The 19,057-nt window shown below is 37.0% G+C and overlaps 1 pseudogene; it reads right to left on the bottom strand.

Moving 5' to 3' along the window:
• Nucleotides 1-2,450: 2,450 nt before the first annotated feature.
• Nucleotides 2,451-5,022, bottom strand: LOC138142708 (FACT complex subunit SSRP1-like; annotated as a pseudogene).
• Between the last annotated feature and the right edge of the window lie 14,035 nt (nt 5,023-19,057).

Genomic DNA, 19,057 nt, shown 5'->3' with positions numbered 1-19,057 from the left:
CTCTCTCTTTCTTTCTCTCTTTCCCTTTTTTTCCCTTCTTTTTTTGTTTCTCTCATTGGCCAAATTTTTATTTTTTGCCTTTTTTTGGAGAGGGGAAGGCAGGACAATTGGGGTTAAGTGACTTGTCAAAGGTCACATGGATGATAAGTGTTAAGTGTCTGAGACCAGATTTGAACTCAGGTCCTCCTGACTCCAGGGCCAGTGCTCTATTTACTGTGCCACCTTGCCACCCCGGTTCTAATTCTTCTTTACAGTATGACCAAAATGAAAATAGGTCTAATATGAATTTATATATAGAACCTATATCAAATTACAGGCAATGAACATTGTTTTTAAAAGTGTCCCTCTTTTCTCAATAGTTTCACTCTATTGGAAAGAGATTAAGTACAGGTTTGGCAAAAATAAACATTCATACTATCATGCATTCTATCCAATTCATATTGAGTATTTCTGAATTTTACCTTCATTAATCTGAGTGTTTCTTGTTGTGTTTGCTCTCTCTAACAGTTTGGTAAGTGGTAAGCTATATTATCCTCATATACTATTAGATTATTTTTTAAATATGGATCACTGTAAATTTTATGGAAGGTTTTCTCTATTTATAGGAAGCTGTTCTCTTCTTCTGGAAGACAGGTGTGTATAGTGGAGATTTTAGTTCAGAGGACCTATGTGTGAAGTGAAGCTCTGCTACTTACTTACCTTTGTGACCTTGAGTAAATTATTTGATATTTCTTACTCTCAGTTTCCTCATCTACAAAATTAAGAGGTTGCATTTGAAAATTTACATATGTGCTTCTGACTGTCATTCTTTTATCATATTCTGTTACCTACTTCTTATGGTATTGCAAGGTTTACAAAAACCAAAACCAAACAAGCAAATGCACAAAAAAATGTACACATAGTGGTGGAAGGAGCCCTCAAAGTTATCTAGTCATAGGGTTATATATTTTAAACTGAAGGGCAAATTAAAGATCATAGAGTCCAAGCTGCTCATTTTTAAGAAAAATAACTAAGGTCTAGAGAGGTTAAATGTCTTCCCCAGAGACACACACAGCTAAATATATGAAATGGAATTCAAAATGAGATCTGATTTATCTCCACCAAGGTGAAACTCTTGCATCTCATCTCCTTCAACAGATTGGCCCCTTTGTCATTCCCACTCTTTCACTTATTCCAATATCGTCACCTCTCTATGTTATTTTTTTTACAGTCTTCAAATTTGTTGATATCTATTCCATCCCCCCAAAATCTCTCTCTTGGTCCCTCTATTTCCACTAACTAACTTGTTATCTCTCTTCTATCATCCCTCTATTTCCACTAACTGAGATTAGCGGCAACTTTGCATCTGGAGCATATAACCATGGCTAGAATGAAAATATTTGAAACCACAAACAGTATGAAAATATTGTTCTTTATACTATTTACAAAGCAAAAACAAAATTATGGAAAGTTTGCCAATATACAAAGCACAGGGCAAGAGAGAATGCCAGAATTTTAACTGATCCCTTTTGGCTTATTATGCATAATTTAACATGTCAATCAAATAAGGCTGTCAACATAATGGTTGTTGTCAGTAAATGAAAGAGAATATTCTTCAGATTGGATTGGATCTCAGTTATAATAAATGGGCTAACCTAAGCAGTTAAAAAATACATCTACCAATGAATTCCAGTCTTCATTAAAAAAATACAGGATATTACAAACTTTAACACTAGTCTAAAATTGAAAGAAATAATCCCCTCGTCTTTTTAATTTGGTAATTAAATAGCTGTTTTATCTGGGTTGTATAAATCAATGGAAATGTCAGACATTTTCATTTGCATTGAGAAGAAATAGCTTCTCAAAATATAAGGGATGATACTATGATGAAGGTATTTTCAATTCTAGAGATGAAAAGGACATCTGGAAATCACCTACTTCATCTTAAACATAACAAGTGTAAATTTAAATTCATTGTGTCCAACCCTCCACAACTTTTTTCCATTATTTTTTTAGGTCACTTTGCTTTATTAAGTTTTTTTGTGACTTAAACTGACCAGAAATACAAAATAAAAATAGAAAGAGTCTCCAGCAAGGGGTTACAAGGCTGACCCTGTGCATGGCCTCCATTGCAGCTTCCCATGAGTTGCCAATGGACAGAGAAGGGATCAGCTAGCAGTACTGTGGAGAGGAAATCCTGGATGAAGCTTTTAGGTCCCACATAACCTGTGCTCCAACTTTCACCTTCTTCCCAAATTAAACTGTGCAATCCTTGTGAAGCAGCACAGAGGGTAATCCCTTCCTGCCCAGTCACTCAAGTCCATAAATCAAGGAGGGTCACACTGTGAGCTGAGTCCAGGGATTACTTCTCACTTTAGGGGCTGCTGGTAAAAGGGGATGGATGGAAACCATAGACATGGAGTTGGGAGATTGGCAGAGACAGCAGAGAAGATGCTGCTGCTGCTCTACTCCTAGTTGGAGCTGGAGCCTAATTGTTCCAAGCTGGGAGCTGTGCTGGCCAGTTCTTTCTCCTCTGCAGAATCTTCACTCCTCCTCCTCTTCTTTTTGCTCTTGTTCTCACTTGAAAACCCCTCATCACTGGACACAAATTCTCTGCTCTTGAATATCTCCCTCAGTTGTTTGGATGAAGATTTGTATGAGCCTTTGGAACGTGTGATTTTTTTCTCCACGTTCAGCTTTCCTTTCTTCTTCTTCTTCTTTGATATATCCTTCCTGTAAGAAGACTCAGCTTGGCCTCCTTCACTGTATTCCTTCATGGCCTTCTCATATTCCCTCTTGGCCTCCTCAGTCTTTCGGTCCCATTCTTCTTCCTTCTCTTTCCTCATCCACTTCCAGATCTCTCCTGCTTTCTTCGAGAGATCAGTGATGATGACTTAATCTTTTCCCAACTAGAATTAATCCACATCATGTAGGCAGAGATGGGCATCTTCAGAGCATTGGGATCTTTGCCCTTCTTACCTTCCACAGATTTCTTCCAGGATTTTCTTTCCTTGATGATCTTAGCTTTCTTAGTCAGTTTCTTCCTCTTTTCATCCCTCTCACTGTCTCCCTCACTAGTGGATGAACTGGCAGAGGCATTGCTGTCAAACTCCTCTGCAACATCATCCTCATCAGTCCCAGGGTTGAATGACTTATCAGTCTCATCTCCCCATTTGTCTACTGCTGTCATTGGCATTCTCCTCCTGGATCTTGCCTTCTTCCTTCATCTGCTCAAGGTAGGCATCATGCTGGTCTTCTTCTGAGTCAGCACACTTATCATAGCTCAGATTAATGCCCTCTTTCAATCCTCTGTTTTCGATGTTGAGATTCTTGGCATTCACAATATCAAACAGCTTCCCATGCTCCTCACTCTCAATACTGCTGAAGGTATACTGTATACCCTGCCTTGTTTCAATTTCAAAGTCAAAGGAGTGTAGTGGTAGTGCCACAGGCAAAACTGACAAAGGAGAACTCACGAAATCAGATGTGTACAGCTTGCTTATGTACATAGATGAAGCCCAGCTCCAGTGGGTACAGCAGTCCTGAGCTGTCCTTGTAGGAACAGGTGATACACTGGGCCCCTGAGTGCCCCCTGGAAGTTGCCAGGCACTGTGATATTGTGGTTCACTAAAGCTTTCATGAAGTGGGTGACCATCTCATAGAGGGACCCAGACATGTTCTTGGGAAGATGACCCTAAAAATACTTCTCTACCTCCTACTCATTCATGTTGAGGATCAGTGAAATTTCCTCATCCTTGGAGAAGCAAAGGATCAGGAAATGATAATGGTCCTGGCACTGCTTGATGGTTGGGTCTAGTCTCATCACAAAGAACATATGGTGCTGGTCTTTGTGAGGTAGTAGGAAAAGTCATAACACAGTGGTATATGGGATTTTATAATCAAAGGTTTTGCTATGCAGAAGCAGGAAGGTAGGATAGATGTGAATGTAATAACAAACTCGCAGTGTCAAGCACTGAAGCTCCTGGAAGATACAGATGGAATCTTCAGTGGCCTAGATAACATCTGCCTTAGCACATTCTGGGCAAAGGCCTTGACAGGGTCAACACCATCTTCCTGAGTGGGTGGCACATAAAACTGCACCTCCATCAGGGGCACCTCTGCATAATCGTTCTGGTGGAATTCAAGGGTGGCCTCATTCTTGTCTGTGGTGCACAGGGATATGTTACTGAGAGGCATCTCAAAGACCAGCTGCTTGCCAATGTGAAAAGACAGGAGCTGTCCATTGAACTCTACTGCGCCCCAATAACCCCCTTCACACACAGGTCCTTCTCTACCAACTCCAAATGATAGTGTGATTTGAAGAAATCTGATAGTTTGTCAAACTCCAATTTCCAGAAGCCATTTTGCTTATAGAAGTGTCTATTCTTAGTAAAAAGCTTGAGGCTGGGGCCCAGAGCAACCCTTCACCAAATGTCCTCAGTCAGCTTCCTGGCCTAAATGTTGTCCACTTTGCCTGTCTTCCTATTCTTGAAGATTATAAATTGGTGGCTCAATCAAAGATGACCATCATTCATATAACTTTTCTCCTTTGGTAGATTTTTTTTTAAGCAATTGGGGTTAAGTAACTTGCTCAAGGTTACACGGCCAGTTATTTCTGGGTGTGGTGCTACGTATCTGAGCCCAGATTCGATCCCCAGCTCATCCCAACAATGGAGCCGGTGTCTTACTTGCTGGGCCACCTGGCTGCCTCTAAGCAATTGGGGTTAAGTAATTTGCTCAAGGTTACATGGCCAGGTATCTGTGGGTGTCTGAGCCCGGATTCGATCCCCAGGTCATCCCGACACTGGAGCTGGTGCTCTTACTCATTGTGCTACCTGGACGCCCCTAAAGCAATTTTTTTTTGTTTGGAGGGCAATTGGGCTTAAGTGACTTGCCCAATGTCACATGGCTAGTAAGTATTTTAAGTGTCTGAGGCCGGATTTGAACTCAGGTCCTCCTGACTTCAGGGCCGGTGCTCTATTCACTGCGCCACCTAGCTGTCCCCCTTTGGTATATTTTGTTGAACTCCAAAGTTTCTGCCATGCTGACCTGACCTGGCTGGCCCAAGCACCAAATGTAGAAAGCTGAAGAGAAAGCTGGTGGAAGACGTGGTTCCAGGGGAAACCAATAGTAGCCTCCTGGGATCTCTTCAACCCTGGGTTCCTCAGGGGGCATGGACATGGACATTGCAGGGAGAGAGGGGACTCAGGGGGCTCAGAGGGCTAGGGGATGGGAGCTCCAGGATTAGGATCTTTTTTTCCCCTTTTCTATTATTCTTAAGCCAATAACTATACATCTATGCTTTCAGTCTCAGTGTTAAATACCTTTGATTCTTACCTCTCACTCACCTCATTTAATGAATACATTTTAAAATTTTGTCATTTCTCTTTTTACAATATATCTCTATTTTATTTTATTTTTTTGCTTTTTTGGAGGGGAGAAGGCAGGGCAATTGGGATTAAGTGACTTGCCCAAGGTCACATGCCTAGTAAGGGTTAAGTGTCTGAGGCCAGGTTTGAACTCAGGTCCTCCTGACTCCAGGGCCAGTGCTCTAATCACTGTGCCACCTTGCTGTCCCAAATATCTCTCTATTTTGCCCCCTTCTCTGCTCTCACATAGACATCACAGTAATTCGGGATATTATTGACTCTCTCGGATAATTTCAACAAACTTCTCATTGGTTATTCTGTCTCAAATTTATTTCCACTTAAAACACTCCTCTACACCACTGTCAAAGTGATTATCCTAAACAGTAGATGTTCCCAAGTCAAAACTCCCATCCACCCATATCAATCAACTTCTATAATTCCTTATTGCCAACAGCAACAACTTTTTAAAAAATCTTTTATTTTTCATTTAAATCTTTAACAGGGGGATCTCTTAAATTTTCAGACTCCATACATTTGCCAGTTTTACATGAATTCTTTGATCTAGTTATACTGTCTCTCTACTTCACCAGCACCCCATCTCCATGCCTTTTTTCTAGCTTTTCCTCAGTCCTCTAATATTCTCCTTCCTCAATTTCAGCTTCTTTGAATCCCTGACTTCCTTTAAGAATAAATCTAAATGTCACCTTCAGCAGAAGTCTTTTCCTAGTCTTTCCAACTCTTAATGCCTTATTTTCAAGTTATCTTAAATTCACTCCATGTCTTCACATCATACATATATACCTAAATATATTAATACACACATATATGTATGTTTTATGTATGTATGTAAGTATAAAGAGAGAGAAAGAGAAACACATTGCATATGTTGTCTTTATTTCAATATAAGTTCCTTGAGGAGTAAAAAGTGTTTTTATCTTTATGTGTATTGTATCCTTTTTGTTCAGCAGAATTCCTGGAACATAGTAAGCATTTTATAAGTGTGTATTGCTTGTTTGATAGATTGATTCTTCTGTGCTTGTTCTTAAAGATTTCCAAGATAGGAAAGACAATCTTTCCTTAACATTATGTATAAAAAGTTGGAAGGATGTAGTTTCTGGGTAATTAATCATTTTATTATTAATTATGCTAGTAGATAAGGCTCTGCATGGAACGCATTCAGTGCTTATATGCCCTTGGAAGAGTGGGTGTTCCTGAGGGAAAAAAAATCAACTCTAATTGGTTAACAATTAGTGAGAAAATGAATCTTATAATAAAATAATTATAAGTATAATAAAACATAGGCTTATTCTAATAATGGGCTGTTAGATGTGACTTTAATCATCCAGTCTTGGACAAAGAGACATATCTCATATTCAGACTACTCCCCTACCCAGAGCAATCTAGACAAAATGGGGGTCCATCTCTACTCAGATCTGATTAATCAAAACATTATTAGATGAATCTCACCATACTGCAAATGATACATACACATAAGGATGTGTGTATGTTTGTATGTGTGGATGCATGCATGTGTGTATGTAATTTCTCAGAGCCCTGGTGTGTTTCCCATTAAGTCAGGCAGTAGACACAATTAGCTCAACAAAATAATTTACTAAAATGACATAGCTATCATAATAACTGTAGATATTTCTCACAAACCTTGCTTACATCTGCTCAGAAATAGACAATATCCATGGAGGCAAACTTACAGCACAATATTTGGTTGATAGGCACATCGTGAACATCAGTGGTCAAAGTAATTCACAATCCTAGTATAGGATATCTTCTAACTCATGTTGTCCTCAGAAAACACCCTTTTAAGTATATTGTCTCTTCTGGGCATATTTTTAAATTTGGCTCCTAAGGTCCAATCCTCTCTGTATTTCAATTCCTGGTTGATGGGGATAGATAGTTTCTTCATCGTGAACATAATTAGCAATTTCCTTTTCAACTAGAGATCTTGTTCCTCAAAGTTGCTTCTGTCTTTGAGTGATTGCCCCCTTATAACTGTGCTTATTTGGAAATGTGTGTTTATGTTACCTAATGGATACAATAGATTCTGATAATGTAGTATTTCCCCTTCAAAATGACACATATAGTTAGGGAGGTGGGAGTAATCATCCTCTCATCTGCCATGCTTCATAAAATGGTCCTTTCATATATTGTTCCTAATCTGCATTATCCTAAACACTTCAACTCTTGTAGACTTAGTTATTTGAATTCCTGTAAAAGAGTGTCTTATTTTTCTTTGTCCAATGAGGACCCTCCCTTGAATTCCACCAGAGAATGATGTTTCTCAGTTCATGAAAGGATCATAATAAATTAACATCTTACTACTAGCTCATTAGAACATCAGTACTCCTATTATCTACTCTTTACTTTCTGTAACTCCATCAAAGTATTGGAGATCTCTCCTTCTCTATATAGTAAACTATCCCATATTTTGATACCTGGAAGATGAACATAGACAAGTATTATATAATATGAAAATTAATAGGTGAAATTTAATTGAGACCATCTTAAACCTGTCTAAAATGATAATATTTTGTCATAAAGTTAATGCAAATGAACTTGAGAGTAGGTTGAATTTTTGTTTTGTTTTGTTTTTGCTTTTGCTTTTTGGAGGGGCAATTGGGGTTAAGTGATTGCCCAAGGTCACACAGCTAGTAAGTATTGTGTCTGAGGCCAGATTTGAACTCAGGTACTCCTGATTCCAGGGTCAGTGCTCTATTCACTGTGCCACCTAGTTACCCCAATAATAGGTAGAAATTAACATAGATGTTAACCTTGTACCTAGTACATAGCTTTGAATATAGAAGAAATTTATTAAATAATTGATAGATTCAGTTGAACCTTCACCTGTCCAACTCTCCACTAACATATTAGACAACTGAGATATTATTTTATTACTATTATTCTCTATTATTTGTAACTTTTGCTCATTTGACCATATTGAGTATTTTCATTTGTCTAAGGATGAATCAAACCATGATTTTATTAGCTTATAAATTATTCCTAAAATATCCATTGATCAAATGATGAGACATATTTTGTTGATACTTTATGATGATTCTATGGAGAAATTAGGAATAGCTTTCACCAAGGAGGACAAAATACAAGAAACATAACTAATCAAAAATAAATCTTCCAAAATTATTTTTCATTTTAAAATAATATTCAGAGGTTTTAAATTTTCTTAAGCAGAGAAATCCTGTTGTAAATATTGAATTAAAAAAAAGATATGTCTCCCCACAAGCCTTGTTCTATGTCACTCTCTGTTCATTTAAAAACAGTGAGAAAGATGATAAAATTCAGAACTGTTTAACAGCTACTGCATTTCATTCTGTTTACAAGGTAGGTTTTATTTTGTTTTGGTTTGTTTTGCTCCTCCTGCTCCCCCAATCCATGTCTTTAGTTTGGAAGAAATAAGAATCTTCAATCATTTTAGTTCTGGTCACACAAGGTTTAGGGTTCTTGTATTCAGAAGTGTGTGAATATACTTTTCCTTTAGGAACCTTTACCATTTGTAAGACCTTCCCAGAAACTCTATTATGGGGAAGAGCTAATACTGGCATTCATTCTTGATTTTCCAGACTTAGATACATTACCCTGACATAGATAAACTGTTTACCTCCACATGTGTTTTTAAATTTCTTTTTAATGCATCACCTTCCTCATTGGAAAATAAGCTATTTGAATTCAGAAAATGTTATTGTATTCCTTCTACTTGTATTTCTAGCATATAACTCAGTGGTTATCACATAATCTTAAAAAATCCTTGTTGCTTTGATTTGTTGACTAGTTAATTTTTTAGTAGTATAGGGGCTACACTTATGATATATTTTATTTTAATTTAAGATGCAATTCAGACAAACATGAATATTTCTTCATTGGTTAAATTCTTTAAAATTGATGGTTACCATCTGGCTCTTAAATTTTAAGTAGTTATAGATGATAAACTATATTTTAATGATTGTTTTCTGTCTCTAAACATAGTTGGGATTCATTCTGTTTACAAACATTTTTTACCCCAAAGGTAAAGGTATACTTACATGATATTTTAAGTTATTGTTCTAGTGAGTCATAGTATACCACAGTCTCCAAAACAACTGAAGCTGTGAGTCACCCAAATGGTAATGGAGACTCTTATGCTGGCATTGTATAAACTTAATAATGTTACTAAATAAGAATTATACAAGAAATGTGGCATAAATCATGTTATCGAAAAATGTGTGAGTGGAAATAATAGACTCCTCACATGGCTAGAGAGATAGCTAAATGATTACTAGCTCATGACCTTCATTGTTATCTATATGTTATCAAAAGATCTCAAGTAAGACCCCCCAGCATATTAGTTCAGCTATTTATGAAGAACTTTTGGGGAAGTAGGAGCAAGAATCACAAAGATATAGAATGCACATGTAGGTGAACATGATTTTAAGTGAAGAGAGTATTCACATAAATTAAATCTTACCTCCATTGTTATTTAAAATTGAAGGAAAAAGGGAAGCTTTAAAGTAGAGACTGGAAATCATACAGATTTTAATTAAGAAAAGGGTCAATGGTCAATGCAATTCTCTTACTAGCAAAAAACTTTGAAAAATCAGGAGAAGAAAACTTTTGGGGGGAATAATACATTCTATATAAATAGAATTGAAGAGAGAAAATAATTTTTAATAAACAAAAAAAACTCACTTTTTTTCTCTTAAAAGACAGTTTTGGGATTAATTTTATATTATCAGTTATCACTTGAAAACAGATAAACCAGATCCTTTCTGTGCCATTCTATTACAGAATTTCAGTATGTGTTTTTATCTTTGATTTCCAAGATGTGATTTCAATATACTGTATATTCATTAAGGATAAAAGTAAAAATAACAAAATAGAGGATATCCAGATGCCCAGAATTTAAAATATAGGGGGATTCTGTCTGTTAACTTTGCAGAACTGAAAGGAATTTATCTTACACCATGCACTTTCAGAGGAAAGGGCATCAAAATGAATTGTAATCTTATGTGGCTATTAGTATTTGTAAAGCCAATCACAAGCAGCTTTCCAGAGGAGTTCTGCTGTGGACAGCTTCAAAGTTCTGATTACAAAGTAAAGTTAACTCTCTATTTATTCAGTAATAAACTAACATAAAACATTGACAGAAATAAAAGTAAAGCATTCACAATGTTATGACATAACTTATCACTAAAGTGGCCACATAGTTTTCACCAAAGTGACCACATAGTTTTAAACAAAAGATATTGTTTAGTAAGTCCTTAACTCAATCATCCTTAAGGAGCAAGTCTCCTTAAGGGACAAAAAGTACAAAGGTTAATATTCTCCACCCCTAGGTCACATTGTCTTAATCTCTCAGTTGAAAAGTCTTCTTTCTTCTTGAATGGACACTAATTTCCAATCTTCCTTAAGGAACAAACCTACTTAAGGGACACAAATTACAAATGTCAAAGTTCTTCACCCCTAGGCCACAGTAAATCATTTTTTTCTCAGACAGCATTAAGTAACCAAGAAGAGATCTTTTCATCTTGACTTGAGGCTGGCTCCCAAATTCCATGGGTCCAGCTACCTGAATCTATCCATCTGTCACCTGGGTTCAAAGTCAGACAGCTCTCAGCTCCTCATCCAGCTTCTTGTCCAGTTCCTTGTCCAACTCATCGTTCAGTTCCTGTTGCATATTGAAGTTTTCAGTGTTCAGTCCACCTCAAGTCCTTCACAACTTCTATTCCTGGGAAGACAAAACTTAACAGAGTCACAATGATATTCAATCACATTGCCAGCACTATCATCAATTCACTATTTGCCTGTGAAATCAATACAGACCCGCCAACAAGATCTGAGAATTTATCACAAATCATCCTTACTGTCCCAGGACCTCTCAAAGCCTCCTCCAGGACTTCTGTTAACAGACAAGAAAATCCTCTTTCAGGCTTCCACTAAGGTCCCAGGTCTTCTATACAAAGTATCACAAACAAAAATCATACTTTCATTATACTGTTTATATTTGTGACTATCAGTTGGGGAATGACTCATTTTTTTAAGAATTTCCCTCAGTAAAGAGACTTCTTAAACATGAACAAAGCATCAAATAGAAGTCACTTTTATTTTGGCATTAGAAACATTTTGGAATTGTGGCTGAAAACTCTTGAATCAAATTTGGCTTCTCTTGTTGAGCACTGAATTATTCAAGGAATATTCGTGGATAAGTGATATCCAAATTACAGATTTTGAAGTGCCTACATCAGGCTATTGAAATCCTCCTACATGGAAGAATACTGGCTTTGGACAGAATATAATACTCAGGTTTAAGTTCTCTAGCTCTGATCTTCAATGATCATAGAGACTTACAAAAGTAAATATTTAACACAGTTTAATCTAGCCCAAACTTCTCATTTTATGTGTAACAAAAGAAAGCAACAGGTGTTCATTAATTTGTCTAGAGTTAAGAAAGTGAGATAGTGTACAATCATGCAAAGTTTATGTCTGATTTCTACTACAGTAGAGTCATATTGTAAGCTATTCACATTATTGATTCATTTTCTTTGTGCAAATCCATTACACAAGATATTATTTTTTAATTTAGATTTATCTTCATTTGTCTAAAAAGTGTTTTTTAAATTATGTTTATATTTCATCTTTTTATCTTGGCAAGAACATACCCAAACATTTCATTCTATGTATAGTCATTTTAAATAGAATTTTTATTTCTATTTCTTCCTAATGGAGTTTGTTGTTGATATACAGAAATGCTAATGCTTCGTCTGTATTTATTTTATGTCTTATAACTTAGCTACAATTTTTAAATGTACCAATTAGTTTCTTTTAGTTGATTCATTAGCTTCCTCTAAGTCAATAATCATATCTGCAAAAGTGAAAATTTTGTTTCCTCTTTGCCTATAGTTAAACCTTCAATTTCTTCTTCTTGTCATTGATATAAATAGCTTTTCTAGCACTATATTAAAAATGATGGACATCTTTGTTCTAGAGCTGATCTTATCGGAAAGAACCTTAGTTTATCACAATAACATAAAAGGCTGACTTTCAGATTAAGAAACTATTATTGTCATTTTGAAGAAAATCCTTTTATTCTTCTGCTTCCTAGGGATTTTTTTTACTATTTAATTTTTTATTTCCCCCAAAACTACTTGTAAAAAAATTAACTTTCTTTTCCCCACAAATATTGAGTTCCAAATCCCCTTTCATTGCTCTCCCCATTGAGAAAGGCAATTTCACATAGGTTATACATGTATAGTGATGCAAAATACATTTCCTTCTAAGTCATTCTGTGAAAGAAAATACAGACAACCCCTTCCCCTCCAAAAAATAAAGTAAGTTAAGAAAAAGTGTCTTTGATCTATGATATCCATTCAGCGTCTACCAGTTCTTTCTCTGGAGATTTTATGGCAATTTTTTTTATAGCACCTTTCATCATAAGTCCTGAACTATATTGTATCATTGTGTTTCTGTGAGTAGCTAAGTTATTCACAATAGATCATTATACAATGTTACTGTTACTGTGTACAATGTTCTCCTGGTTCTGACATTTCACTTTGCATCAGTTCATGTAAGTCTTTCCAGGGTTTTCTGAAGTCTACTTATCATTTCTTATAGCAAAATAGTATTATATCACAATCATATGTAACAACTCTTTCAACTATTCCTCAGTTGATGGACACCCCCTCAATTAAAAGTTCTTTTCCACCACTAAAAGAGCTACTATAAATATTTTTTGTAAACATAGGTCCTCTCCACCCTTTTAAAATCTCTTTTGGATACATAGTAGTAGAATTTCTAAGGCAAAGGGTATACATATTTTATAGTCTTTTGGGGGATAGTTCTAAATTGCTTTAAAGAGCATTCTTCTTTCTTATCCCTTTATTTTATTTTTAGATAATCATACCATGATATTCAATTCACACTTCTGTTTTCTGTCAATGTATACTCCTTCTAAATGTTCTAATAACAAGAAAGTTGTTGGGTATAATTTTCCCTTGAATAATATAAAGAGTTAAACCTTATTGAATCCCTTATGACTACTCTTTCCTGTTTATCTTTTTGTGCTTGTTTTAAGTCTTTTATTTTAATATCAAATTTTCTAATCAGTTCTGGTCTTTTCATCAAAAATGTTAGAAAATTCACTATTTCATTGAATATCCATTTTTCTTTGGAAAAATTATACTCAATTTTGCTGGGTAAGTTATTCTTTGTTTCAATCCTACTTCTTTTGATCTTTGGAATACCATAGTCCAAGTGTTCCAATCGTTTTTTTTTTCTCAATTAAATTTTGTGGGAATCTTCCATGAGGTCTTTGTAATGAAGATGATTGGGAAGGTCAATTCACTACACAGACTCTGGTGGGGCACCATCCTTGGCTGGGTAAACCTCCTTCTGAGCTCATTGAAAACCATCATGTCTGGAAAAGTCACATGTTTGCCCATGAAAGTGATCAAGTGTAAGGTTTGACAATTTCATGGGAGTGGTGTGAAACTTCAGCATAGCCTGTGGATTCTGACTTAATGAGGGCTTGGCCAGGTGGTCCTGGAGGGGATGTGCTTCTCTAACAACCCTGTTTCTGAGGGGTGTGTAGGCCTTCTGGATATACTTCAGGTGGTTAGGCACCCACAGAATCTTCATCATCAGTGATGGAATCAGTGTCTTCCTTGCATTTAGAATCAGTGAGTTCTTTTTTTTCTTCTGCTATTCTTGCCAAATGGAGGGGCTCTTTCTTAGAACACTCATCTAAGTCAAGAGGGCTCAGGGATGTTCCTTCTTCTTCACTTCTAGCTATTGGGAAAATGGAGTAACTTCTGGAACAAAGGTGATAATGATGGAAGATTAGTGGATGATAGTGTGAATGATTTAACCATAGCTGTTGATGTTTTAAAGTCTATTAGTCTAATTAATTGTAATTCTGGTCTGGGACAAGCTACAGTCTCCCCTAGTAACTCAGTTCTTTTTTGAACCAAAGATGTGCTACTTTCTTGTTCTCCTATAGGTTTGGGGACCAATTGGACTTTAAGATTTTTTTTTCAAGTAAGTCTTATCTAGCTCTAGAAACCTCCTTTTGCTCATGTATATTGATCTCATCTTTCTTTTGATAGAACTCAGATGATGTCTTCATCTTCCTTTTCAAGGTTGAGATGGTTTACTTCCAGCATTGCTCAGCATCACCAATGCTTGCTCTCAGCTTCATGTACTGACTCCCTGAGATCTTGATATCTTGCATCCAGGATTATTTCAATAAGTGTACTCTCATTAGGGGAAGGCACACCTAATGCAGTGGCTGAAAGTTATGGATATAATCCATGGTCTAGTTGGTTTACTCTGGCCAGGTTTAAAAGCTTGGCATAAGGGAATAGATTCCTTGCCTGCGGATTTCCTTAATGGCACATGGGAAACCATCTACTTCATTTTGAAAGCCTTTGCCACATGCTGAAAGATGTAGTTCAACTCTGTCTATAGTATGGAGTAAAATATAATCTAGCATAATTTTAATGATTAGTAAACCAGCATAACCTCCTTTTTGTGAGTTCCCCCTGAGGAACTGATTGTATGGCTTATTATAAGGGGGTGTGTAATTATTCACATCCTTGTAATCCTGAATAAGGTGACAGATTGAATATCTGTGCTCAAAAAGTATGGATTTTCACCATACTTCTTTTTTTTTAAAGCAATTGGGGTTAAGTAACTTGCTCAAGGTTACAAGGCCAGTCATTTCTGGATGTGGTGCTAAGTATCTGAGCCCAGATTCGAACCTCAGGTCATCCCGACACTGGGGCTGGTGCTCTTACTCGCTGAGCCACCTGGCTGCCCCATCGTACTTCTAAATGTCATCCTTAAAATGATAGTGCATCAGCAATGTTAATAAAAAGTTATCTAGGCCATCAGCAAGGTTTACCTATGCTTTGATCATGTTGAGTATTTGGCAAAATTGGAGATCAAGATCCTTGGTAGCATCAAATATTAAATTCCTAATTCACACATATTCCATTTTAATGTTCAATCCAATGTCCAATATATCATTCAAGGAGTCCATGAATATTTATTTGCATGTTGATGATATTAATATACATTTCAATTTTGAGTCTGGTATTAAAGTTCATGCTGAACTTTTTATTCTCATTTAAAATATAGTCACTTGTACAATCTCAGCACTCATTCCTGTCTCTGCTTTAAACTTGAAAGAATCCAAGTTGGATCTTCCTCTTCCTTTGCCCTCCAATCGTTTAATGAAGAAACTGCTAAACCTTGTGTTATCCAGATTATTGCTCTGTGATATTAGAATTGTTTCTTTTTTTCTATTTGCAGTATTTTTTCTTTGACCTGGGAGGTTTGGAATTTGGCTATAATATTGCTGGAAGTTTCCATCTGGGGATTTCTTTCAGGAGGAGATCAGTGAATTCTTTCAATTTTTGTTTTATTATCTGATTTGAGAATATCAATGCAATTTTCCTTGATAATTTCTTGAAAGATAATATCTATGACCTTTTTGTTGATCATGGGTTTCAGGTAGTGTAATGATTCTTATATTACCTCTCCTGGATATATTTTCCAGGTCCTTCCTTCCTTCCTGTTTATCTATCTATCTATCTATCTATCTATCTATCTATCTATCTATCTATCTATCTATCTATCTACCTATCTATCCATTAATGCATGCATGCATTCATTCATTTGTTTATTTATTTATTTATTAGTTTACATCATTTCCTCAAGATTTTGAGTTAAAAATTTTCTCCCTGTTTTTCCCCTACCAACCACCCCAAAACAGCGATCGCATTGAATATCTCCTCCCCCAATCTGCTGTCTCCCATAACTTCCCCCATCCCCCCTCTGACTTCTGAGTAGGGCACAGTGGATCTCTATGTCCCAGTGCTGGTATATCTTATTTTCCAGTTACATTTAAAATAATAATAATAATAAATTTTAAATATTTCATTTTAAACCTTTGAATTCCAGATTCTTTCCCTTCATCCCTCATCACTCATCTTTACTGGGAAGATAAGCAAATCCATATAGGTTGTGCATGTGTAGCTATGCAAAGCATTTCCATAGTGGGTATATTATGAAAGACTGACTATATTTCCCTCCATCCTATGCCACCCCCACTTGTACTATTCTCTACTTTGATCATGTCTCGTTTAAAAAGTGGGTGCTTCCAACTACCCTTCCACCAGCCTTCCCTTCCTTCCATCATCCCCCCTCTCATCCCCTCCCCCCCTACTCTCCTATAGCATGAGATACCCTACTTAGTGTGTGTCATTCCCTCCCTAAGCCAAATTCATTGAGAATGACTCATTCCCTTTTGCCTTCCTGTTCTTCCCCTCAATTGCAACAGTTTTCCCTTTCCTCTTCTATATGAGATAATTTACCCCATTCTGTCTCTCCCTATCTCCTCTCAATATATTCCTCTCTCACCCCTTAATGCCATCTTTTAAGTATCATGCCTTCTTATTCAACAGGTCCTGACGTCTCTGCCTATGTATACCTGTACACATATATACATACTTACATATGTATTCATATATCCATATACCCTTCTAAAAGGCATATGCATGTATGTATGTGTATATATACATTTCTATTCCCTTCAACTATTCTCATTCTGAGAAAAGTTTTATAAGTTATAATTACAATTTTTCCTTGTAGGGATGTAAGTAGTTCAATTCTGTTAAGTTCCTTAAGATTTCTTTTTCCTGTTTACCTTCTCATGCTTCTCTTGCTTCTATCAGAATATCAAATTTTCTATTCAATTCTGGATTTTTTTCATCAAGAATTCTTGAAAGTCCTCTATTCCACTGAATGACCATATTTTCCCTTGAAACATGATACTCAGTTTTGCTGTGTAGGTGATTTTTGGTTTTAATCCCAGCTCCTTTGACCTCCTAAATATCATATTCCAAGCCCTTTGATCCCTCAGTGTAGAAGCTGCCAGACACTGTGTTATCCTGATTGTGTCTCCACAGTATTCAAATTGTTACTTCCTGGATATTTGTAATATTTTCTCTTTGATCTGTGAATTCCAGAACCTTTTTATAATATTCCTAGGAATTTTCTTTTTGGGATCTTTTTTAGGAGGTGATCAGTGGAATCTGTCAACCTCTATTTTGCTGTCTTGTTCTAAAACATCAGTGTAATTGTCTTTGAGAATTTCTTGAAGGATGATTTCTAGGTTCTTTTTTTGATCATGGCTTTCAGGTAGTCCAACAATTTTAAAATTATCTCTTCTGGATCTATTTTCCAGGTGAGTGGTTTTTCCCATGAGATATTTCACATTGCCTTCTATTCTTTCATTTATTTGGATCTGTTTAACAGCATCTTGATTTCTTATAATGTCACTAGCTTCCATTTGCTCCAATCCAATTCTGAAGCAATGATTCTCCTCAGTGAGCTTTTGAGATTCTTTTTCATCTGGCAAATTCTGCTTTTTAAGGCATTCTTCTCCTCATTGCCCTTTTGAGCCTCTTTTGCCATTTGAGTTAGCCTATTTTTTAAGGTGTTATTTTCCTCAGTCTGGCTGTTGTTTCTCATTTTGTAATTTTCTTGCATTGTTCTCATTTCTCTTCCCAATTTTTCCTCAACTTCTCTTATTTGGTTTAGCAAGTCCTTGTTTAGGTCCTCTATGGCCTGTAAGCAGCTTATACTTTTCTTGGAAGCTTCTGGTGCAGGAGTTCTGACTGCACTGTCTCCCTCCTGTTCTATGGCCTGATCCTTTTTGTCCCCCCAAAAAGGAGGCCAAAGTCAGATTACTGTGTTTGCCTTGCTTCCCTCATTTATTCATGTTGCCAGTCAATTACTTGATTTTTGAGCTTTTTCCATGCTAGAATTCTGCTTCAAGAGTGGGGAGCTTTGTCCCAATTTCTGGGGTTTCCTCAGCTGCTGGAGCTGTTAGTTGGCTGCCCCTCAGAAGCTTCTACATGCTCTGTCACCCTGGTCATGCACCCCAGGACCTCCACCCCAGAGAGTTATCCAGATCCAAGCAAGTTAAAACAAGATTGAAAACCCCTCAGACTGCTCTCTTGGTCCCCCTACCATCTGTAGGCCAAGAGCTCTGAAGTAGCCACGTGGTAGCAGCTGCAAGGCAGCTGCACCAAGGCAACTGCACCTCAGCCGCTTCTTACAGGGGTCAAAGGCCACCAGCACTTGTGAATTCCTAGATCCCAAAGTCCACACTGTACTGATCTCTCACTTTGTCCTTACCATGTATGGGTTGATAATTCTGGAAAACACTACAGATGCCAGTGATAGAAAGTCCCTCCAGCCAGCAGCTAGTTGTGACCTCCCTGAGGCTGAATCCTCCAGCTCACACAGGGTTGGGCTCAGCTCCAAGAGTGCAGTGCTGCACTAGTCACTTCCTGCCAGTCTGCCAGGCTGTCTTCAGTGGGAGGTTAGCTTCTCTGTTTCATTTTGTGTGTTTTGTAGCTCCAAAGGTTTTTTACATGAATTGGAGGAGGTGGGAGTGGGAGCCCTGCGGAAGTACTGTTTCTATTCCACCATCTTGACTCTGCCCTGTCTCTCTCTCTCTCTCTCTCTCTCTCTCTCTCTCTCTCTCTCTCTCTCTCTCTCTTTCTCTCTCTCTCTCTCTCTCTCTCTCTCTCTCTCTGTCTCTCTCTCTGTCTCTCTCTCTGTCTCTCTCTCTCTGTCTCTCTCTCTCTCTCTGTCTCTCTCTCTCTCTCTGTCTCTCTCTCTCTGTCTCTCTCTCT

The sequence above is a fragment of the Petaurus breviceps genome, unplaced genomic scaffold (assembly GCF_028583685.1).
Source record: "Petaurus breviceps papuanus isolate PSGF00001 unplaced genomic scaffold, PetGlider_PUasm1.0 90602, whole genome shotgun sequence".
In the NCBI taxonomy this organism is placed as follows: domain Eukaryota; kingdom Metazoa; phylum Chordata; class Mammalia; order Diprotodontia; family Petauridae; genus Petaurus; species Petaurus breviceps.
The sequence above is the reverse complement of the archived record's forward strand: the minus strand, read 5'-3'. Positions and strand labels throughout refer to the sequence as shown.